General features: G+C 39.4%; 1 protein-coding gene across 8 annotated transcripts in view; it reads right to left on the reverse strand.

Annotated features, from left to right (window-relative positions):
- The window catches only part of Itsn1 (intersectin 1), a 205,055-nt gene that overhangs the window by 169,725 nt on the left and 10,231 nt on the right, over positions 1-25,099 (reverse strand). Inside the window, exon 1 of one of the 8 annotated variants that reach the window (XM_074072745.1) lies at positions 13,362-17,204. The exons of 6 other annotated variants lie outside the window; for them this stretch is intronic. The gene's annotated coding sequence lies outside the window, so the exon portion shown is untranslated. Of the gene's footprint in view, positions 1-13,361; positions 17,205-25,099 lie in introns of those variants that run through there. One more of the 8 variants, XM_074072753.1, reaches the window with a different exon arrangement.

Genomic DNA, 25,099 nt, shown 5'->3' on the forward strand with positions numbered 1-25,099 from the left:
ACTCGAGCTACTCCACCAGCCAGCCCTGTTTTGTGTTGGGTATTTTTGAGATAGGGTCTTGAGAGCTATTTGTATGGACTGGCTTCAAACTGTGATCCTCCTGATCTCTGCCTCCTGAGTAGCTGAGATTATAGGTGCAAGCCACTGGTACCCAGCTGAAATCCTAATTTTTCTATGTTCCTCCTTCTGTAATTAAGATAGGTGACACCCAGAAATCTGGTTGAAAAAGATGTTCTTCTGGTGAACATGTAAAGAAACTAGAGCCGATACAGATTAAGTGCAGATACCTATGCCATCCATGACACCTGGCTCCTTCTTTACTGGCTGTGGACCTTGTATGAGTTGCCTAGCCTCTTCCTCTTCATCTATAAAATGTAGGTACAGTAGACCTTTGATATCCAGGTATTTATGGTTCCAATGAGAGCATCACTGGGGAAAAACCCAGAATGTTAGGATGCATAGAGTTAAGTGCTATACTGAAGAAGCTTGGTTTGTTTTTCCCACAAATGAACCTTTCAACACAAATCTCAACTTTTCACTTTATTATTCAAATGAGGTACATTATATTCCATTTGGGTGGGAGGATTACCATAACTTTTACCTTGCTGTTTCTGGGAAGCATTTGCTTTCTGGGACGCATACTGTATTTTCATAAAATGTAGGGCAGGGGAATACTCAGCAGATCACACAAAGATTTAAACACAACTCAGGACAACACAGGACTGACTGGGAGCTTCTCTGCATCCACTGAGCTGTGTAATACATGTGGGAACTGAAATTTTTTTTGAAATTTCTTTTATTTATTTTTCTATGTTCCTCCTTCTGTAATTAAGATAGGTGACACCCAGAAATCTGGTTGAAAAAGATGTTCTTCTGGTGAACATTTAAAGAAACTAGAGCAGATATAGACAAGTGCAGATACCTATGCCATCCATGACACCTGTGTAATAAATCTGTGAATAAGATAGGCTTACTGTATTAACAGAACCTAACATATAAGGTTCCTAACTGTGAGAATGACTCTTTTTTTCTTTTCTTTTCTTTTTATGGTGGTACTGGGGCTTGAACTCAGAGCCTCAGGCTTGCTAGCCAGGCAATCTACCACTTGAGCCACTCCTCCAACGACAATGACTCTCTTCTTAACCAAACTTCAGTTAGGCTCCTTGAGCCCTCTTCTCGACTATCCCTCAACCTCTTCCACCTCCCGGGCTCAGTTTCAGAGAGAATTCTGCTGAGGCAGTTCAGGGAGAATCCTCTATCTTGATAGCTAGTCATCCATGATATCTGGCCAAGTTACTCATCCTTCACTTTTGATGTATTTTTTTAAGTCCTTGGTCCAGCAAGAAACCTTTTAGTTCAGAGCTATGGACAGAATGTTTGTATCCCCACCAAATCCACATTTTGAAGTCCTCACCACTAAGGTTTGGAAATGGGTCCTTTGGTAGATTATTAGGTCATGAGGGGCTCTCATCAATGGGATTAGTGCCCTTATAAGAACAGACACCAAGGCTACAAGGAAGGCAGAGATCAGAAGGATCACTATTCAAGGCCAGTCTGAACAAAAAGTTATTGAGATTCCCATCTCAACAAACAAGCTGGGCAAGTGTGGCGGTACACACCGGTAATCCAAGGTACAAGAGAAGTATAGGTAGAAGGATAGCAGTCTGAGGCTGGCTAAGGGAGAAAAGACACAAGACCCTAATCCAAAAACTAACAAAACAAAAAGGGCTTGAGGCATTGCTCAAGGGGTAGCATGGCCCTGAGTTCAAACTCAAATACTGAAAAAAAAAAAAAAGAGATGATCCATCTTTCTGCTGTAAGGACACGCAAGAAGACAGCATTTACAGATACAAAGCAGGAAGTTAAGGAAGCACCTTAACTGAGACCTGCCAGCCTCTAGAACTGTAAGAAAGAAAGTTCTGTTGTTTTAAGGTACCCAACCCATGGTATTTTGCTAGAGCAGCCTAATATGGTCATTTATACAAGAATCTCCCCACCCCTGGCATCTCCCCTTAGTCCACTGACTCCCGCTCTGTGAAATGTCTGGACATCCCCACCTGCCCTTGCTGTTGCTGTCGCTGAGCCCACTTTCCCCTCCCTGTAGCAGTAGTCTTAAGTGAAGACTTTCTGACCACTTCAAAGAGCATCAGAATGTTTCCTTTAACAAGATAATCAAGTGAGTTTTAACAGAAGCAAAATGTTTGCTACAATGCCTTATACAGAATAAAAAGGCTTAAAAACATTAGCTTTCATTCAGTCACAATTCTCATCCAGTAAATGTAAGAAAGAAATGTTTGAATGTGACAATGCTCAGCTTCAGTCAGTCATTGTCTGTTCACTATGTGACAGTCACTGTGATGAACGTAAAGGTCCAAAGAGATAAAAGCACAGGTCCTGCTCAAAGCAGGGAGTGAACCAACAATGCTGATGTCACGGGCTTCACGCATGGGTGGAGGTCAGGTCCACGGGAAGCCAAGACGAGAAGCTAAGGAACTGAGCTTGAAGGAAGGCTGCCAGAGACCAGATGGGCCTGTAAGGATTTCTAGGTGAAGGGTGAACACGCAGGAGGAATGAATCACACAGGGCAAGGGTGGAAGGGTAGAGATGGGACTCATTGCGGGCCCCTGGGGAGCCACTGAAAGATTTTGAACAGAAGAGTCTCAGGACCAGAGTTACTATTTCAAATAGTAACTTTCCCAAGCAGTGCAGAAGCTGGATTTGGGGAGGTGGCAGCTCAAAGCCTGTACTGACACAGATTGTGTAACTGTCAAGGAAATAGACCATGTCCATCATCATCAACAACAAATATTGAAAAGGAAAAAACTTGGCTGGGTGCAGTGGCTCATGCCTGCAATTCCAGCCTCTTGGGAGGTGGAGAGGAAAAGGATCATGGTTGAGACCCCATCTCACCCAAGAAGGTGGGCACGGTGGCCCACACTTGTAATTCCAGCTACATAGCCATAGGCAGGATTGTGGTCCAAGGCCAACCCCAGGCAAAAAGGAAGACCTTATCTGAAAAATAACCTAAAACAAAAGGGCTGGAGGTGTGCCTCAAGTAGTACCATAAACTTGCCTAGCAAATGCAAAGCTCTGAGTTCAAACTCTTAATACCACACAGACAAAAAAGTTGATTTTGAACCCAAATATGTCCCAAGGAGCACAACAGCACTGAGCTACTACTTTCTTAAACTTTACAATATGATACTAGCCATGTAATTTTCAAGTCAGCTATCTGGGGCTCTAACAAAAATATATGAAATACTCTCCAACTAATAAAAATGATGCTTAAACTTATGCCTTTTCAGGAAAAATTTTTTTAAATGCAATCATAACACTGTTTTCATTTAAAAACAACAATAACAACAACATTCCCACAGGAGAAAACTAGGTGATCATACTCTGGAAATGTGCTTTATGGAAGTCACAATCCTCTATGTGCACACAGCACAGGTCTTTCTTAGAAATGTCTTCTTTTATTTGACCTGAAAAATCAAACAAATCCAGCTTAAGATCAGAGGCTTCCGTGTTTAAGTACATGGTATCAGAGCATGGACCTTTAAAAAGGTCCTTTAAAAAGGTCCTTTAAAAAACAAGGTGGCTGTCACAGTACAAATTCAAGTTGTATGATAAAATGTGTGCCATTTTCAAACATTTCAGAAGCCACCGGCAGCTGTCCCTACCATGTATTTGGAAGGCTGCCTAGGCAAGCTAGCTCATTTGTTCTTAAATGTTAATTCATCCAAATGTAACAGAACCCAACAATTTGAGTAGGTCTACATAACAATGTAGCAAAAAGACCTCCCTGTGAGAAAGAAGTTTTCCTTGCCTAAAAAAACCACCTTCCTAAATCCTAAACCTTCAATTTCTACAATTTAGAAACCTCAAACCCCAAACAGACCATCTCCTTATCACAGATAGGAAAAGCCCCAGACTGCAAGCCTCCTAGTGAGGTTGGAACACTGTTTACTAGGTACAAGGTTGAGTGGGTACTATTAGGACCGATAGAAAAGGGACATTCTGAAAAATGTACAGGAAGCACATCCAAACTGTTGAAAATTCAACCATGTTGGCAAATAACCAGCCAAACAGCCAAAACCTGATGAAGAGAACAACTTCATCTACAAATGCATTGTGGGAGTTCAGAAAGACTGCGGAGTCAGTGGCAGGCTCTAGTTTCACACCTGGGCATGTAACAATTCTGATTCTCTAATGGATGCCAGCTAACATGAAGGATCTCACTTTGTTTAGGCGATGGCACTACTCTTCCCTGGAGTAGACGAGCAGACCATCCGTCTTGATATTTAAGATGTAAAAGGGACTGAAGGAAGGGGGATTAAGGGGGATGGAATCCAACAAAAACCAAGCACAAGATGGCCAGGCGACAGGAAAACTGATTCAGACTGCTCAGTCACAGTGAAATGTGTCACTGTAAACAGTAACTGGACCCCGAAAGTGGAGACACCAACGGAAATGCGGGTGAGCACTTAGCACAGTTCAGTTACCTTGCTATTAACTTAGCCATATCCAGACTCATCACTAAGGGCTAAAAATAGGACACAAGAAGGCTTTTACAGCGTCCCAGCTAGAACAAGAAATTTCAAAACATTTACCAGAACGGAGATCAGGAAAAGAGAAAAGACAATATATATTTCTAGCATCAAAAACACAAATTGAGAAAAATAAGATGTTAATAACACCTTGTTTTTTTAATATAGCACCTATTTGTGAAGCAGCTCAAATACTTTCTGCAAATTAAAAAAAAATCTAATTATAGTAATTCTGACAACATCCCTGTGAACTAGGTGGCATGTAAATAAAATGACTTCTGCTCAGCTACTGAAGTAGACATATTTAATCAGTTTGCTAGTTATGTGGTTCCAATGGAGCCAAAGTCACCAATCACCCTCTCAACTGTAATGACGTGAAATATGAAAGTGAACTCTCAGATTTCTATGTTCTAAAACTAAACCCTAAGAATGAACAAGTACAGCAAAATTGCTTCACTTGTAGAAGGAAAGCACTTTAAGTATTTCAAACAGTTCAACAAATCTATTTTTTAAAAGTAAATTGAAAAACAGGATGCTTATCACTAAAGCCACCTGGCCAGCAGAAATTATAGAGAAAGTGAAAATTCTCTCTCCCATACACAACAATAGGAGCTGACAGCTCTATCCTTCAAAGAACAAAAGAAGTTCAGCTTAAAGTACAAGGTTAAAGTATACAAAAAGAGTCAGCAGCCCAGGAAACCAACAGGTTTCCAATCCTTGCAGATTTCAGATATTTGCAAAAAAATTTCATTTTGATTCAAAGAGCCATCCCACCGATGGCTAGGAGAAAAGATAACCTTTAAGTATTTGATTTGTGCATTTTAAGAGCTATTACTAGGAGAGCTTTAAAAGCCACTGTATTATACAATGTATTATATACACATATAGCTAACTCCTGTCAAACACACTCTTGGTGAAATAATTCTTTCTTTCCTTCAATACTATTAAGATAAGGCACAGCCAAAGCAGTACAGGATGACTTAACCTGAACTTGATATGGGAATTTTGCAAAAATGTCCCCCTTTAAAAGACAAAAGTTGAAAACAGTTCCCCATTCCCTGAACCCTGAGTATCCCATAAAAATAGGAGCCCCCTCTTCAAAGGCAAGTTCTTCAATTCAGACATTGTCTCCTTAAAATTTTATCTAATCTATGCTGATGACAAAAAGGAAAATGGCTTCTATTGTCATTATCAAAAATGGCTGGATTTACCTCTAAATTAGGGGGTGCAGTAAGAGTGAGAAAGAGAACAGCTGCTGGAGCTGGGTAACAAAGACAGGGTGTGTGGTTTATCACTCCCCTTCTTTTGTAGATGTTAGGAGTTTGAGATGTTGGAATTTTTCATAAGAAATGACTAAATAGGGAGAGAAGAAAGTTTATTTTAGAAAGTAAACGCCTCTCAACTTACCTAGTTCTCTAAGTAAAAATTACTTAATCAAGAATTCAAAAGGAATACAATAGACCAATCTAATTTCTTAACCTTTTTAAAGTTTAAAACAACTCAGATGACTGCAGTTTTTCTGCAGTTAACACAAGAGGAAAAGGCTAACTGGGAAGTTACCTGTGTCTGCGTTATCTCTGTCACTGCAACTGAGCCTGATTTAAAAGAATGACTGACTTTTTCCCCTTCATCCTGACATCTAATACTCCAAGATAATAAAGGGATAAGATATCCTGGGGAAACTGTTTCTACTCAAATCCAGGATTTAAATAAAATTTAGTAAATATTTAACTATCCCCTACATCTGTTTCTAAGAGCCAATCTTAGATACAACTAAGTTAATTTTTAAACATATTATCTTAATCCTAATAAATATTCTCATCAAAGTTTCACTCTTCCATATCTTGCTAAGATTGAAAACACAAGAGACCAAATCCCTGTGTTTTCAACAGAATCTGTCTGCCACTGAGTGACAGAAATGATCTGAGACACTTGGCAATCAAGAGTAATGTCTGACCTGTGAGTTGACCTTAATCATGGGCACTTCTCTTATAGGAGATACATGTTAGATTAGATAAGAAGTCAGATGGAAACAAAGTTATTACTGAATCACATTTTTTAAAGAGGTTATCAGCACTCTACTAATAAAGATTTAGTTGAAATGTTTTCAAACAATGGAGAAAATTAAAGTGAAATCTGGGAGAGGAAGCAAGTTTGCAGAGTTAGCATGGGTCTCTAACAGGTGTTGGGTGGGGGTAATTCTCCTTTTTTCCCTTCCCCTTCTTTGATCTGACAGCTTTACATAGGAGCATCTGCTTCAACAGCAAACATACATACTACTTAAACTGTCACCCGGCACACATTCCTAACCTACTTAGCAAAGGGGATGTTCCTCAAATGGACAGAAACTAAAAAATATAAAAAGGAATTCATCAGATGGCAAATGAAAAGCAGTCACGGAGCTCCCTGAGTTTACCCTGGTTATTTCAAAATATTTGGAAGTTGTAACAAGTATAGGCAATATTCAAAAGTTTAATAAACAGTTTCATTAATCATGTCATCTACACCCTGATCAGATCTCTTTGTAAAACAGGCACAAAAGGTAACTTTTAGTAACATTTATCAGGAAGTCAATCTGAGTCTCACAGGAGACAACCAGTTTTCAGATCTAGGTTGAGAACAACAAATATTTCACACATTCACCCAGCAGGGTAGATTTCCAGCTCTGTGAAGAGCCAGATGACTCAGGCTCAGCCACTTTTCCAAGGCTTGGAGTAAAAATGATTAATGATGTAAGAGAACAAGGCATGGCAAACTTGTACAATGGCTTTCTTACACAAAAGATCACTTACTAGCTAAAAACTGCTTCCGCCCTCAATAAACAAGACAGGTTCAAGGAAAAAAAGGGCGAGGAGTTTGAATTCCTCACTCTCAGGAAGATTAAGATTATCTAGTGCCTTAGTCACAGAAGAAGACAGGACTAAAATCAATTCTTACCCAGTTACTGAATTTTACACCATTTAAAAGACTGGACAAATTTAGGGATATGAAAAAGTCATCTCAGAGTAAAAGAAGAAAAAGGCAGGAGTCCAAAGCAGATTCACCAGGAACTTAATGACCAATCTGAGAATCACATGGCTACTTTATTCTCCATGCCAGCTTTTACCTTACACCATCTTAAATGTTTCCACTCTTGTCATAGTGAGAGACGGAACAGGAACAGGGTGTGATTTTTGGTTAAATGAATGGTTCATATGGAGAAGAGTGGAGAAGAAAGAAAACAAGGGAAACATAAAATCAATCTCATAATCATTTCATCTATGACCCTTTCAATTACTGATTTACGGCATTATAAATTAAGCAAGAAATACTACCGAAGTGCAAAACTAAGAGATTATAATAACCATAAACACGGACAATGTTCAAAATCTATATGAAGAGAAAGAAAAGCTAATATAAGAAGATGTGTAGTAAAGTAGAACACAATCTTTACCACACTTGCATTTGATGTGTACTTTCCAAATTTTCTATTAGCGAATATATATATATATTTAAGCACTATTATTATTATTATGCAGTGCTGGGGCTTGATCTCAGGGCCTTCTCCTTAAGCCACTGCCAGCTCTTTTTTGTGATGCATTGTTTTGAGATAGGGTCTCCCAGAATTTGCTCTGACTGGCTTCAAACTTCAATCCTTCTAATCTCTGCCTCCTGAGTAGCTAGAATTATAGGCGTGAGCCACTGGTGCCTGGCAAGCACTATTTTCTGGTAAAACAAAATGATCCCCAGAAAAGTACTTTTCATTTTATATATAAAAGGTGCTATTAGGAACTACTTTATTAAACTGTTCTAAGCTAAACCACAAAAGGCACCAAATAGGAAAAGAATCAATTTATTTCTTGCTAGTGTTAGAAATCTTTGCCCACTAATTCAACGAGCATTTATTAAGCTGCTACCATGCGTTAGATCCACTGTTGAAGACATTTCAAAAATGGTAGTAAGAATATAACTAGTAAGCTGTCCTTGTCATGGTGCTGGACACAACGGGCTACAGCCGCAAACCTTCCGGCCCCAGTCTCTCACCTTGAACCACCTCAGAAAACCTAGGAAGTCTTTAAAAATGTCATCACCTCCAAATATACACCGCAACTGACTGTGTTATTATAAAAAATATTTGCTGTCCTTCTTGATCAGATCTTTCCCTACCTGTCCCTTTCTCCAGGGGAGTTATATTCTTGACCACTGAAGCCATGTGTGACCATGTGACTTGCTTTGGGGCAAGGAAATATCAGTAGGAAGGCACAGAAGCATTGAGAGCCATCTGGAGTCCTGTCTTGGTTCTTTTCATTTTCATTCTGGGCCTAGAATGGCATCCACAAAACGCACTAACACAACAAGTAAACTTTCCTTACAAACTATGAAGATTTGGGGCTGGTTACCACAGCATAGTTTAGCAAAAACCAAAAAATGCATACACCCCGCCTATAATTCAATGTAAGAAGATGATGACACTTTGGTCCCGAAAACCCTGCAGTCACAAACCTGCTGATTGCTTTGTTTGCTCTCCAAAAATCTGGTGGGTCCCTGTGCTGAACTACACTCTCAGCCAACCCTTAGACACGAATAAGATTTCTTTCTCTAAAGAAAACCCTGAAAATGCAACACTAATGGAAATATTCCTCAGGAATCAAGAGAACAAGAAATGGCCAGAGAAATGAAACCTACCACTTCCCTTTGAAATAAAGTAACTGGAGTTAATTAGCTTTAAAATTTGCTTTAAAAACAAATACAAAAGAACATTGTATCTATTAAATAAGAAAAGGCTATTATGAAAAGACAGTTGGCCAAGCTAACTAGAAATGTACCTAAAAATTTAAAAGACATTAAAAATAAAAAGATGAGTAAGGATCTGTCAAAAACACACAAAAGCCAGACATGGTGGCATATGCCTCTTGTCCCAACTACTCCAGAGGTGAGGGCAGTAGGACCATTTGAGCCCAGGAATTTGAGCTCAATGTGGGAAATAGTGTAAACCCCCTTCCCGATAACTACCCTCAGAAACACACACACACCCCGAAGAATTGCTGTATTTAATAAAAAGCTGTAAATATAATGAAAATAAATTTTTCATAAAATGTATCGTCCACACTAAAAGCAACATTTGTGAAACTTCATATTTCCAATAATATAACATATAAGCAAACACACCAGGCAATCTTTTTGTATTGGCTAGTTAAAATGTAGGAAGCGATAAATACAGCTGAGATGAAATTCTAATAAGCACAGTGGCCAAAACCAAAACTACTGAAATTGACTTAGGACCAATGTCACAAAACCAATGAGTATTTAGGGAACAGCGACCTGGCACAAGTTGGAGAGTTAATGTAGTAAGGAATTAAACACAAAGTACAGAAGTTGTAAACAAGAGTTTACACTTTAATGAGGAACAAGAGAACTACATACTATGCATATACATATAGATCGGGGGAACTTATGTTTGCATGCATACATAGCAAGCCTGAAATGCAAATATTTATATAATAAAACTATACAGATGCTCTGGCTTGGGATTCAGGAAGGACTCTTTAAAAACAGTAAATATAAGGTGATAAAATCTCACAAGCTTCGTAATTATAGGATAAAACTATGATCTGCAATTCAGAAGTAAAGGAAACATACTCTTGAACAGGAACTGTTTAAAATCATTATGCAATAGTCATGCTTGTTACTTCAGATTTCAAAAATCAGGAACTGTATTACCAATGTATTTATGAAGCAGATGGAACACTGACAGAAACATCAAATTAAAATCTTTCTTTCTCATATTATCCTTAGAATAAATCCTGTCTTCAAAGGAAATTGTCTTCAAACTTTTGTGGTCAACCAACATAACTTTCTGTAAACCATATCTCACATGGAGGTTCAAGACAGAAAAGCTGGAGCTGAATTTGTAGCTCAGTGGCAGAGTGAACAAGGACCCTTGGTTCTATCTCCAACACCACTAAATTAAGTTTTTAAAAAGATAGAAAGGCGAGGCTGCTCTGACTAAAGCTCCACAAATGGTCACCTGGTACCTACCACGATACCATCAGCCAGGCAGGCAAGGGCTAAGTGCTGGGGAATTCACAGGTGAACAAAACAGCCTCTCTGCCCCACGAATGGAGGAGTGGCTCAAGCAGCAGAGTGCCTGTTTTGCAAAACCCAGTTTCCCCCTACACACACACACACACACACATACACACACACACGTCTAGATTCTCTGCCTAAAGGAGCCTACATTCTACAAAGGAAAGAGAGCTAATAAGAAAACAAACATGCAAAGACCCAATGTAAAGAAAACAAGGGAAACAAGAAGGTGGATGATCAGAAATCTTAGTGAGCCTCTCTTAGAAGCCCCATTAGGAGCAGTTACTAAGATGTTCTAGAGAAGGCTCAGGCAGTACAAAGATCTACAAAAAAAGAACCTGTTCAAGGGATAGAAAAAGGTCAGTTTGGCTGGTGCAAAGCAGACAAGGGGAATGTGGAAGGAGAGGAAACTGGAGAGGCTACAGAGGCCAGACAAATAGATCTTTTATAGAGACCTGAATTTTAAGTGTAACAGAAAGTCTCTGAAAGGTCTAAAGCAAGGAGTAACATGATTTGATTTACACAGTAGACGCTGCTGTGTGGAAGGAACTGCAGGCAGGCAGGAGGAATCAAGAAAACCAGCAGGAGATTAGGGCAGTCACCTACTGAGGGACAGTGATGGCCTAGATTTAATGTTTTAACAGTGGAAATGAGAGGAGTGGTCAGATTCGTGATATATTTTGGACAAAAAGCTTGTAAGACTATACAATGGAGTAGATACGGGTGGGTAACAGAGGGGAAGTTTCTGACGTGTGCAACTGGGTTGATGATGCACCATTACTAAGATGAGAAAGGCCTTGTGTAGACCAGCCAGGTTAACTTACAACAGCTTGTTATTAAGTGCCCAAGAAGACCTGCCTACTAGACAGCTACCTGTCTAAGTCTGTAGCTCTCGGGAGAGGCTGGAGCTGGAAACAAAACCCTCTCCCTCCTCCCCACCTTCACTCCATGGCAAACACTTCAGGGCTTCTCAGGATTCCAATCCTCCTCAGAGCAGTGTGAATCTGAGTGACTTAGCTCCACCTTGTAACCTAAATCTGCCTAATGTTTCCGTATAATGACCAAAAAAATGAAATATTGAGAAATGTAAATCCTACTTGTTTATACAAAGTATGAACCAAAATAAGTTACAAGTGGTTTTAGTGAAAAAAATGAAACCATGAGAGTGTGCTGGAAAAAAATATGAGTAGTTAATATTTATAAAATCTTAGAGCGAGAGAGGATTTTCTCTTTTGATACCACAGGCAGAAAAACAAATCCTTAAAAATGGAAAGCAATGGTGGATGGCAGCTAGTAGACCTTAAATGCATTTATTAAAGAAAAATATTACAAGTATGATTTTGGGGGGGACTTTTTATTTGGTTGGCTGGTTTTTTCCCAAGACAGGGCCTCGCTGTGTTACCCAGGCTGGCCTCAAACTTCTGCGCTCAAGTGATCTTACCACCTCAGCCTCCTGGAGGAGCTCAGACTACAAGCATGAGCCACCATGCCCACTTCACAAGTAAGTTAAATGAAAAACTGAAAATAGACACCTGAAACTTGTGACACAAGGAATTAACATCGCTAAGTATAAGGAACTGATATAAGAGAAAAAAAATTAAACTCTCCCCAAAGTGTGACAAGGACAAGAACAGAAATTCAAAGAAAAGAAATATAAATGGCACAGAAAAAAAAATGATGCTTCAAATTTATACCTCATGACATAAAAAGATATTGAATGAAAAAAACAGTTTCTAAAGCTACACAGTCAGGGTAATACATATCAATGAATATATTCATATAAAGGAATCTCTAATATACTTCAGGAAGTTAACAGTGCTGTGTCTGGAAAAACTGGTATTCACAATCTTTCTTCTTTCATTGTAATGAGCATATATTGCTTTGATAATAAAAACCTCATCTTGTGATAAAACAAAAGTCCTATACATAAAAGAGATACTGAATGAAAATCACCCAAAAAGTAGCAGAAGGTATCTTTTTCAATTGATAAAATGTGTTTGTAGAAAAATTTTTCTTTCCTCTAGAACAGTTTTTCTATATTTATGACACTTTCCATGTATTACTCTTATAATTAAAAAGGTAAAATAAACTTTTAAATTAAATTACTTCCAATTGTCTTTTGTTTTCTTGATTTTAAGGATCATGATAATCAGTTACACAGTATATTCAAGGGTTTGTGTCTGTTTAAGATTCTAAAACCAAGGGCTGGGGGAGTGCTCAAATGGTAGAGCACCTGCCTACCTAGTAAGCACAAGGCTCCAAGTTCAAACCCCAGTACCAGAGAGAGAGAGACAGAGACAGAGAGAGATTCCAAATCCACTTTCTCTTACTGCTCTATTATCTTTGGGGAGCACGAGGGGGCTCTTTTCCAAAACACACTGGGCTTCCTGCCCCCTTCATATTATTACCTTTACTTGTCTTTCATATATTAGTCCAGGGGTTCTCAAAGTCTGGTCTCCAGACCAACAACATCAGAATTACCAGAGGATTTAGAAATGAAAATTCTAGGGCTCCATCCCAGATCTACTGAACGCACATTGATGATTGACAGTCCCTGTTTAGTCTATATGCTTCACGCCTTCCAAACCCAAAAATTCTCCTAAAACTGGTCAAATCACATTTTAAATCAAATGTCCCAAAATTCCAACTGCAACATACTAAGTCAGTCTTTCAAGGGGACTGAGCTGCTAAATCTCTAACAGCTGAAAAAGTTTGGATTAAAAAATCCACAGTGAAAGGAAACCATACCTGTAGAGATGCCTTAAAAGTACCAGTGAGTCCTGGAGCATTGCTTCAAGCTTTCAACAGTCTCAGAGATGTTCAAACACACCTGGCTTCCTCAAGGAAGATATTTACTGCAAAGTCATCTAATTACATGGTCAAAGGCAGGCTACACAATCAAACATTCAGCCAGATTCCTGAGTAATGACAACATTCCAGCCTTATCTACACAGAAATATAACAATGACGTGTGTGAAAAACTTCAGAAATAGCTTTATCCTGAACTATAAAATGAATCCACCTGGGGCAAGATCTACTGAGGTTTGATGTGGCAATTAATATACTTGTTTACACAGGATAGAGGTTAATATCACGGGATGGAGGTATAACCATGATAAACATGAAGCAAAACTGATTTACAGTCTAACACCAATAATGCCAATAACAAATTTTCTGCCATGTTTGTTCAGTGGACTAAGGAGGTTGGTGCTAAGCTAGTGCTAGTGACAAGAAAAGCAACTGAGATGCTCTTGCTGCCCTCCAGAAGCCTGCAGTCCACTTAGGGATGAGCAGGGTACAAACAGGGATGGTGCCCAGAGCAGGCTCTGAGATACAGTGTTTCTAATGCATGTTACAGATAAGAAAGCTGAAGGTTTGAGAGGTTCAGTCACTTTTTCAAGACCCACCCCTTACAACTCCACAGTCTGTCCTTGCCTTCTGACCTCCCACATTTGTTTCCTTTTTGCTTGTCAAATACAGGTAAGGTATGCAACATCATGGTATGATGCGGTGGGGATGTCTGGACATTCCTCAGGCTCAGTGCAGCGTTCTAGCTATACTTCTCTCTTATAGCCAACTGCTAGAGGCCCTGGCTTATTCTTCAAAGCAGAACCAACATCATACCTCCTATAAGCTTCAGGAGCCTTAACCATAGCATCTTGACCCTCTTACAACAGCTGATGATCTTCATTTTAATTACTCAAATCCCAAAGAGCCTATCGCCACTGTGACAGTTTGAATATGCACAGTGTCCCTCAAAGGTCCATTTGTTAACGCCTGGGGGGGTGGGCTATGGGGAGTACTATGAACCTTTAAGAGGCAGGCCTTTAGGGGCATGCCCTTGATGGGCACTGTGAGACCCCAGTGTGCACAGTGTGTACGACTGGATGTCTCAATCTTCCTCTCCTCTCCTCTCCATCTCCATCTCCCTCTTTCCCTCTCTCTTTTATCTGGCCCAAGATGTAAGTACTCCTCCTCTGGTCCATGATCTACCTACCTATGCTCCCACATGGCTGGAATCATAGGGTGAGCCACCATTCCTGCCTTATTTATTGATATGGAATCTTGCTAATAACTCTTTGCCCACGCTGACTTCAAACCATGGGTCTCATGAACTATCTGCCTTGGGCTGGCTTTAACCCATGATCCTCCTGGTCTCAACCCATGATCCTCCATATCCCTACCTCCTGAGCAGCCAGGATTATAGACATGTGCCACCACACTCAGACTGCATATAAATTGCTCATAACATTTTCTCAAATTTTTGGGCCTCAAGACTCTTTCATATGTTTAAAAAATTATTAGAACTTACTAAGAGCCTTCCTTAGGAAATTCTGAAAAAACAAAACTAAAAAAATCAGACATTTAACAGAACATAAAGCAATCAAACAGATGATGTCATCAAATGTCACACAGCCTCTGGAATACTCTGTATACTTATGGACAGTGACAGTAAAACAGCAAATAATATCTTTATTATGAAAACAATCTGAACTTGCAGACCCTTTAAGTGTCTCAAAGAGCCCCAGAGGCACATTCTGCACTCTGAAAACCTTTGCGCTCAGAACAGGCATTAAAACTCTCATACTGGGCTGAGGGTGTGGCTCAAGTGATAAAGCATCTGCCTACTAAGTGAAAGCATGAGGTCCTGAGATCAAACCCCATACCGCCCCCACTCCAAAAAACCCTCTCATACCTTTCATTTTCTATCTTTTCTGCACTTAGAAGGCAATAAAATAAATGACATAGTTCACTGAACTATATATGGACTGTAAATGATTTCCAAAATGACCAAAAATAAAATGGTTTAAGAAAGTATCTAGCAAAACTGCTAGTAAGTAAAGTAGGAATAAGTGTCATTTTTTTCCCTTTTTTATAATGGTAAAATATACGTAAAATTAGCCATTTTAACTACTTGAAGTATACTTCCGTGATATTTAATATTTCCATTATGAAGTGCAACCACCACTAGTAGTTACCTCCAGAACTTGAAAAGAAAACCCCAAACACAGTGCTGCTCTGGACATTCCTGTACCAGTTTTTGTATACACCTGTTTTACGTTCTTTTGGCTATCTACCTAGGAAGAGAGATGTGGGCCACATAGTAACTCTATGTTTAACTTCTAAAGGAACTGAACAATTGTTTTCCACAGCACCAGGACCATTTACATCCACACGATGTATGAGGATTCTAGTGTTCTCACATCCTTGTCGACTGCATTTTTTATAATGGACACACTAATGCTGTAAAGCAGTATCTCATCGTTTTCATTCCCACTTCTCTAATGCCTGATGATGTTGAGCGCCTGTTTATGTGTTTGTTGGCCATTTGAGTATCTTCTTTGTAAAGTGCCTATTCCCCTTCGCTCACTTTTTAATTTAACTGGGTTATCTTTTTATTGGTTTTTTTTTTTTTTTGTGGTACTGAGGTTTGAACTCTACCACTTGAGCCACTCTGCCAGCCCTATTTTGTTTTGGGTTTTCAAGATAGAGTCTTGTGAACTATTTGCTTTGGACTGGCTTCAACCCGTGATCCTCCTGATCTCTGCCTCCTGAGTAGCCAGGATTACAGGCAAGAGCCACCGGCACCTGGCCATCTTTTTCTTATTGAGTTATACTATATCTAGTTGTTTTGAAAGTTAATGAGAACACATTTAAGCCTATCGCGAATCTGGTCCTCTCTTCTCTTCCAAGCTTAAAACAAATGGCAAAGCTTCCAGATATGAAAACAGCAAATGAGAAGTTATGAGACCACATAATCAACTTGCAAGAAAATTATACTATACCATATGTTCATTTTTGTCTTGAATTATAAATTCCAGGCTTGGGTCATAGACGATGATAAAATAATACTAGCCATTTCTTGCATAGTACTTACCCTTTTGTGAAGCACTGTGTTAACTGTATTAACATCTTCATAACAGTCTTATGAGGCAAGAACTGTGACCAACCCCATGTGACAGATGTACAGTTCAGCTCAGAATCTCTTTGCTGTACTGCCTCTCAACCATGAAGTAACAACACATCTTGTCCAGGTGCCCAAATGAAGACTGTTCTGAGAAATGCTAGCAGCTATGTTGCTGATATGTCACCTTCAAATGCCAACCCTGCAGTCTTCACAAATCTTTTAAGTAACTGTTGGTTCTACAACTTGCTTCTTTACTCAGATTAGGTATGTCACAAAACAAAATAGAAGGGTGAATGTTGCCTTGTCATCCTGATTTAGATCTAACATTTCTAAATCTGACAAAAGACTATTCAGGCTATTCTGACTCAACAGTCTATTACTAAAATTGTCTGGATTATATCTTGACTGCAATCTTAAGAGGTCCCAGTTGCCAGTAAAGCCAGAACCTAGTCCATCTAACTAAAACCTGTAATTTACAGTACAATTTCATATCAGTTAATGGCACCTATAAACTGAATGCAGAAGAAAACATATCTTACAAGAAGAAATCTAAAAGGTAATGTAGCTCATAATAAAGCCAATATGACTGTAACTCTAGAGTTTATAGATTTCATTTTCTGAGCAGTAATTACAGACATACCTGCCAAATGTATGGGCACTGATGCAAGTGCTGAAGACCTGAAGAACTTCAGGCCAGATATAAAACTATGATTTACAAACTTCCTGTTCCTTATAGGACTAAACACCCTGAAATATGCCTATTTCACATATATTTTTTTTTCATTTTTTGGCAGTACTGGGGTTTGAACCTGTGACCTCATGCTTGCTAGGCAAGCACTCTACCACTTGAGCCACTCCTTCAGTCCTTTTTTGTGTTGGGTATTTTCCAGATAGGGTCTCGTGAACTATTTGCCTGGACTGGTTTCGAACCGCAATCTTCCTGATCTCTGCCTCCTTCTAGCTAGGATTATAGGCTTGAGCCACCAGCACCCAGCTAAAAGTTCATTTGTATCAAGTCTTGTTTCAGTTATGATACTGTTATTCACTTATATGGTAACTCAAGAATTTTTTAAAAAATTTAAAGTTCAGCTATCCAATATTCCATCTGCAATGTTTTCATTCTTATAAATGGTAGAAAAGTTGGGGTTCTGTTTCCTTATCTGTATCATAAGGATCCTCTACAGAATTGTGGAAAACAAAATTTAGATAACACATGTGGAACTCTTGAAGAACTTCTAAATTGTGACAGGTCCCAAAGCACATTCTGTGTAACAGAGGTGGTGATGATAGGCAGTGAGGGTCAGGTAATACCTGAAGTCCTTCTAAAATACACTGTGCAAAAGCTGAGCACTTGACCTGTTCTTTATCAACGGCCACATAGCTGATGAACTCAGTAGCATAAAACCCAGAAACCAGATGATAGCGGGTACATGGTTTGGATATGAAAGTCCCCCACAAGGTCATGTGTTGAAGATTTGGTCCCCAGCTGGTGGCACTATTTTGGGAGGTAGAAACCTTAGGAGGTAGGACATAACTGGAAGAGGCTGGTCACTGGTTGTGTTCTTGAAGGGTATCTTGTCCAGGACCTCTTCCTCTCTCTCTCTGCTGCCTATCCACCATGAGGTAACTGCTTTGCTCCACCATGCACTTCCCGCCATGAGGTTCTGCCTCTCTTGAAGCCCACAGCAACAGTGCTAGCCGACCATGGACTGAAACCTCTGAAACCATGATCTAAAATAAATCTTTCTCCCTTTTAAGCTGTTTCTCTCAGGCATTTGTCACAGTGACAAAAAGTATGGCTAACACATCAAGATAGCTCCCTGATTAGGAAAATGAGATTCCTGAAGGAAACAGTTTACTTCCTACATTTGACACTTGACCTAAATGTGTGTTGGGGGAAGGTGTATACAGACATCATTTCTGATAGAGCAGAAAACAGAAAAAAAAAAAAAAAATTGAGCTAATACCTATTGGCTTAATTAAGAAGGGTCAAAATTTAAAACATTAGCAAGAATAAGCTTACAGCACAAGTTTAAGTCATTAAAGGCCTTCCAGTTATGACAGGATTAGAAAATTCAAACTCTACCAGTGTGGTGGTACATGCCAGTGATTCCAGGGGGCCTGAGGTAGGAGGTTCACAAGTTCAAGTGAGTTTGAACTAGCCTGGATGGCACAGTAGGAGGAAATTAGGAAGATCAATGGGAACAGAGCACTAAGCTCTCTAACTAGACTGTGTGTAAAGGTCATTTTATCCTACAAGGCAACAATTTTCAAAGTTTGGTCTCTGGTAGATCTAGGGCTTTCCAAGGTGCCTTCAGAAGGTCTGGAAAGTTATTGTCACAGTAGTATAAGACATTATCTGCTCTTTCCTCTATGTTTATATTCACACGTATACAAAAATACTGGTGATCAGAACTGCTGCCACCTTAGCAGTGGCACCAAATGGTACTTGTGGTCATTGTTATCTTCACTACCACATATTCACATTTTAAACTTTTTTAAAAAGGTTACTTTCACATTAGACTATTTTTAACAAATCATGAAAAATTACTATTTTATTAAATCTTCGCCTTAGTTACACATATTTAATATTCAAATGTCTAAGTACTCATTAAGCACTTACATGGCACACAAAAATATGAAAGATATCTTGAGGAAAAAACACTTAACCAATCCTTGGAGTTGCAAGCTAAACTAGCCACCTTTTTTGTGGACTACAATTTTTATTTTGTTAATTTTAATGAAAAAAAGAAAAACTATGGCTATTCAGATGGGTGTTTGACAGTTTGTCAAAAACAAAGTGAGCCTGTTAGACTGTTACTTCTAAAAAAAAAAAAAAAGAAAAACTAAGCTGGGCCCAGATGGCTCACACCTGTAATCCTAGCTACTTGGGAGGCTTAGATCAGAAGGATCATTGTTCAAAGCCAGACTGGGCAAAGAGTTCACAAGATCCTATCTCAACCAGTAGCTAGATGCAGAGGTGTGAGCCTGTCATCGCAAGCTACAAAGAAGGCTGAGATCAGGAGGACTGTGGTTCCAGGCCAGCCCAGGCCAAAAACAGGAATAAAAAAATAGTTTGTAAGATCCTATCTCAATGGAAAAAAAGCTGGGTGTGATGGCATTATATGTACCTGTCATCCCAGTGACAGCAGGAAATGCAAAAATGTTCCAGTTCAGCCTCGTCAAAAAGTGAAACTCCTGCTTTTTCCAACTACCTATCCATACAAGGCCAGGTTTTCCTCAACTACTTCAACCAAAACAATGTTTTGCAACAGATAAACTGTAAGAGCAGAAATGAGAATCTATCAAGCTAACCCTGAAAGAAATTTGCAAAAATGTAAAACAATGCCACTTTATCACTAATTTTTTGTTGTTGTTTTGTAGAGCCTTAAGCAACAGCCTCAGGTCCTGCATATCCCCCAATTCCCAGCATTTATGTTAAAATGTAATAAGTTTATTATCATTATTTTAAATAAATAAAATATTTTGCAAATTTCTCAGTTTTCATTTCTAATCTGGCAAATAGTAACAGACAAAATGAAGATGAGCCCCTTGGGGTCCTCAATCACATGTGAATAAGTACCAGAATGAAGACACCTTAGGAAATGAAACCACAGGGAAAGATTTTAGTACTCTGAAGGAACACATGAACAAACAGATTCCTCTGGCAATACTGTGTATGCACAATGAAATGGACTGGGAAGCCAGACCTGTCCAGTAGCAGTGGCCATTAAAAGAAAATAAACCAAAAAAAAAAAAAAAGAAATGACAAAGGCCAGGAGTAAGACAGTAGTAGTAGGACAGAAAGGGGTGGATTCAAAAGCTACTTGGTGAACTGACAGAATCAAGTGACCGACTGCAGCATCAGACAGTCTGGGCTGCTACCTCCATGGGCAAATCGGAATTGCTTGTCCACCCATCTGGCTTTGACTTAGTATGAGTTCAGCTGTCTAACCATCATTCTCGGACACCAACCAGATGCCTTCCAACTCAAATCACTTCTGACACTAAGTACTGGAGTTAGTAGTGCCCACAAATTAAGGACTCAGTCCCAGGAGACTGTTCTCACTTTAGACATCAGCCTGAGTTCTTGCATATCCCCAAGATCCAAGCATTTCTGCCAGGCTGATCTCAAATTCAGAGGCACCCCCCACCCAACCCCTTCAAGTTCAGTAACTCATTGGAATGACTCACAGAACCAGGAAAGCATTGTGCAACTCAGAACAGCCGGATAGAAGAGAATCACTCACAGGGAAAGGGGAGAGGGAGGAGCTCCGTGCTTCCCCTCCTCTGGGGATACAGGTGCTCACCTCCCCACACATCTGCATGTTCACCCACCCAGTAGCACTCCAAACCTCACTGTTCTGAAGCCTTCATTAAAAGTTTCTCTGGGTAGGCCTAAGTGATTAAATCACTGCCCACGTGACTGAACTCAGTCTCTAGCAGCTCTCCTCCTGAGAGATGGTGATAGCAGAGGGCTAATAGTTCCAACATAAACTCTGGGATACCCGGTCTTCCAAGAAACATTCCAGGAAGACTGGAGCGAACAATCAGAAGGAGTAAGTGTTAGACAAGGCAAACCTGAGCAGAGGTAAAAGAAGGCGCACAGGACAGGAGGACAAAAACAAAGACAGAAAAGAGCATAAGCAGATTTGGATTTACAGACTCATAGCTCAAGCCCTTTATCATATCCTCACAAGGCCCTAGCTTCCTTTCCAATCTTACGGCCTGTTCTCCAGCCAAGGTAGCCTTCTTGTCAAATACACTGTGCTCTTTTATGCCATGAAAGCTGCTCACATGCTGGTTCCATAGCAAGGAAATCTTTTTTCCTTCCCTGATTAATTCCTATAGTACTTTAGATCACAAGTAAATGTTGCATCTTCCCAGGACTCTATGACTACGGTAGGTCCTCTCGAGTACTTTTTTTCACAGTACTTAAAACAGTGGGGAATCATTTATTTATGTGTTTGCTTGTTTGTTAGTATGTCTGCTCCAACAGAATGTAAATAGATTAAGAACAGGGACCCTGTCACTACTGTGCTCCTTGCTTCTGCTCACCACCTTGCATACAGCAGTCAAGTAGGATATGCTGTGACACTGCTGAAGGGAACACATGTAAGGGAAAGGCACAAAGTCTCAGAGGAGACAAGAGGAGGTGGCATCCTGGACATAGGAAAGGAATGTCACCTACCTCCCCCTCCTCCCTCCAGAAGCAAAGACCGATGTGAGTAAGATGGATTCATAAGGACTACCTGGGGCATGGGTAGCCAGCACAAGCAGAAAGAATCACTTCCTGAGAGGGAACTGAGTTTTCTACAATATCTGTGAGGTATGCAGAGAAAGCTGAGGAAAAGCACTGCACAGGACGCAGCTAAGTGTGAAGGACAAAAGTCTACAGGATTGTATGGTTTTCTCCAGCTGGCTTTCAACAACACAAATATAGGAAGCAGAACACAGATACCAGAATTGGTCTAGGCATAAGTTTGCAGGGTACAAATGATGGAAAAACACCAGGGCAAGGTATAGCTGAAATAACCAATTCTGAGGTTCTAGCAACATGTGGAATGAAATTAAACTAGGAAACTGATAACTCAAGATAAAAGGGAAAAGATCAAGGAGGTTTCTGGATGGGCTTGATGACCAGAAATTGCTGAAATCAGATGTGAAGTAATTCCTTAGAGATAATTTAAAAATAAAGGCAATATTTGTCAAAAGACTATAAGCTCTCAGCATCTACTCTGGGTTTTGTTTTTTATTTGTCTGTTTGGGTTGGGTATGCATGGTATTGGGGATTGAACTCAGGGCCTTGTGCTTGCTAGCAAACACTATACCACTTGAGCCACACCTGCAGTCTTTCAGCATCTACTTTTAATCCTCCCTAAGAACAGTAAAATAATTCTTTTTTCAAAAATAGGCCAATGCCCTTCTGAAAAAGGTCGAGTTACTCTCTCTCCTGGAGTCTAACAGGAAAAAGCAGATGGCTGCAGAACAAATGTCTCTTTCTAGCACTTCCTTTTCCAGAGTATATGCATGTTTTCCAGGAGTTCCAGATGAATTTTAAGTTAAGGAGCCTCTAGGTATGGACCAAAAGGAACTCTAGCAACATACCTTCAGGCACTGAAAAATCTGATTAAGTTTACAATTACAGAAGTAGTTAAACTGGTGAAAGCAATATCCATAGTTCTAAATTAAAGAAGATCTAGCCAGATTTCAGAAGAGTTCCCTAAATTTCACTCTATCTACATCAATCACATAGTAGTAGACTATATTTTATTTTAAAATGAATGAGAAAAAACATAAATACAACTCTGGACAATATACTAAACATTTGTATTTAAAAAGCAAACTTTACTGAGAACAAAATTCATATATACTGTAATTGCTTTGAAGTATTTGTATTGTTTTACTAAAGACCATCATTTAAAAGAAATGAATTGACTGGAAGAGAGGTTCAAGTGGTAGGCTGCCTGCCTAGCAAATGTGAAGCCCTGAGTTCAAACCTCAGTACTGCCAAAAAATAAAGAAAAGAAATATCACCATGGCTCCTTCTCACATGACTGTGTGAGTCACATTTCACATCTCTTCTCCTAACACATTTCACTTCTCCTTTCTTCTCTTTGTCAATTCTAGAAGTTTAGGTACCAACCTTACCAACTGGTGCTAAAAGTGGAGTCAAGGCCTAAGACGGCCAATGAGAATATGCATTCCCTGGCTATAACGATTGGTTCAGGCCTGTGATCAAGTTAGACCAATCAGCATCCTTGGACTTGACAAGAATGAGTCAATACACTTCCAGTTTGTGCTTCTTCCATTTGCAAATGAAAAAGTTCAGACAAATATAATTATGAATAAGGAAAAGTTTGATACTGCAATCTCCCTTTGTCTTCCTTCTACTACAACTCTGTTCTTATTATATTCCTTTTTATTTCCCTTCCTACCTAACTCCCTTTAAAGAGCAGACTACATAAACTTACTAGAGGGCTTTTTCTTTTCTTTAAGTTGAGGATTCCCAGTAGGTGACATCACCATGAGATAGAAAACTACCTAAGGATCAAGTCCAGTCCTAGGAAACTCTTGTGATTCAGTTTCTCGATATGTAGATGTTAAAGTGAAGAGTCTTACTTCAGTGGACATATACTCAAAACACATTGCAAACTCACTCCCTACAAAGATGCACACAATACTACACACTGTGAATGTCTCTAGTATCCTTTTTAAATTTTTTTGTATGAGGTCAACATTTTATATGCATGTGAAGGGAAATAACACCACTGAAATTCTAGGGCATTAGGAAATAAGTTCAAAATCCCTTCCTGTTTTTCTCAGCTTGAGATTTGCACTGGTTTAACACAAATCAAAGGCTGTGTTTCACATTTGTAAAATGACTACCAATCAAATCATGATTATCTGAATTGGATTAAATGTGTGTGCTTCTTTGTTTCTTGCTATCCTTAATTTTTTATGTTCTTACATGGAGAAAATAATAAACTCACATCTTCATCAGACAATAGTCAAGAAATATGAGACAAGGTACTACATTTCCCTTACCCAAAATGCTTGGGACCAGAAGTGTTTGAGATTTTGGAGTTTTTTAGATTGTGTAACATTTGCATAGACTGCTATCAATTGGGCATCCCTAAGCCAAAAAGCTCCAAATCTGAAACTTCATGTCAGTACTCAAAAAGTTTCAGATTTTGGAACATTTCATATTTTAAAAATTTTCAGATCTTTGGATTAGGGATGCTCAACCTGTCTTATAAAAAGAATATAGGGGCATGGCTTCAATGGTGGAATGCCTGCCTTGCAACCGCAAGGCCTTGAGTAAACCCCAGTTACCATCAATCAATAAATACACACTAATAAAAAAGAATATAGTACTGAAAACAAGTAGAATGATTAGAGCATGGTAATAAAAATCAGTTCCAACTGCCTACACCCAAAGGAAGAAGTTGTCTCAAGACTTGGTAACAAGAATGCAGCTGGGCCCAGAAAGGAAAGGAAATGTTTAAAGCTGTCAAAACTCAGTAGTGCCCTCTCTTCCTGATTCTCTCTAGGTACTCAGTATATTCCCTCCATCCATAAACTACCTTTCTCTGCCCCCAAACACAACAGCAGTCTACAGCTACCTATAATTCCCACATCTTTACTCATGGCTCTTGAGCACATTAAGGCTAAATACTTCTCTTTAGGGCCTACCTAATTTTGAATTACAAGGGAAGGGACACTGATTGGCCAGTATGGTAGATGTCCAACCTGTGTCTTTTGTGGGAACATGGAGGTTGCAAGCAATTATAATGTACAGGTTAGAGAATAGTGAAGGGATTTGTGTTGGGTCAGACAGATATTCCAAAAGTTCCCATTACACAGTGCCAGCTGTTTACCTTGCTTTTCTCATAATCCAAAATAAGGAACTAATCATTAGAGTACATTGCTTAATAGGATTGATAGAATTTAAGAAAATAAAAGGCACCAGGCACTAGTGCTGCCTAGCTACTCAGGAGGCAGAGATCAGGAGGATCACAGTTCAAAGCCAGACTAGGCAAATAGTTCATGAGAACCTATCTCGAAAAAACCCATC

This window comes from Castor canadensis, chromosome 5 (genome assembly GCF_047511655.1).
Source record: "Castor canadensis chromosome 5, mCasCan1.hap1v2, whole genome shotgun sequence".
NCBI classification, from domain to species: Eukaryota; Metazoa; Chordata; class Mammalia; order Rodentia; family Castoridae; genus Castor; species Castor canadensis.